The following is a 707-nucleotide window of genomic DNA, read 5'->3' on the forward strand; positions in this document are numbered from 1 at the left end:
ATTATGTGTGTGTGTGCGTGTGTGTGTGTGTGTATGTGTGTGTATGTGTGTATATGTGTGTGTGTGTGTGTGTGTGTGTGTGTGTGTATGTGTGTGTGTGTGTATGTGTATGTGTGTATGTTTTAATTCCTGTTGTCGGAAACTATTTCCCTATTTATTCTTCTTTTTTCTTTGCTTTTCTTTGATTTTCTTAAGAATCGAACTGTGATATCTAGACACGGTTACTACCGTATTTTAACGTGTATAAGGGACTCTTTTTTTGTCAAAAATTGGGCTTAAAAAATATGAGAGTTTCTTATACATGGATAGTATTATAATCCCTTACAAAACCTTTTTTTCCAAATTTTAAGCCCCCAAAATTAGGGGGTTCCTTATACACGTTAAAATACGGTAATTGCACATTGGATCGGCTCCTACATAGTTCTCATCTACCAAATTCGATTTACATTGTATTGGTCAACCCAAGTTTGCGGTAGAAAACAGCTGGAGATACCGTAAACTGGGATCGAACCCGGGACCGCGTTGCTGCGAAGTGGAATTCTTGACCACAAAGTAATCATATATCGATTAATGCCCCCTACAAACCTGTAAATACTGAAACATCCCAATCCCTTTTGCTCATAAATCTGAAGCCGCATGTATAATATGAGAAATCGAAAGAGAACAGAAAGGAAACACTTTTCCCCTTTATATATATATATATATAT

The sequence above is a fragment of the Octopus bimaculoides genome, chromosome 5, assembly GCF_001194135.2.
Source record: "Octopus bimaculoides isolate UCB-OBI-ISO-001 chromosome 5, ASM119413v2, whole genome shotgun sequence".
Lineage (NCBI taxonomy): Eukaryota > Metazoa > Mollusca > Cephalopoda > Octopoda > Octopodidae > Octopus > Octopus bimaculoides.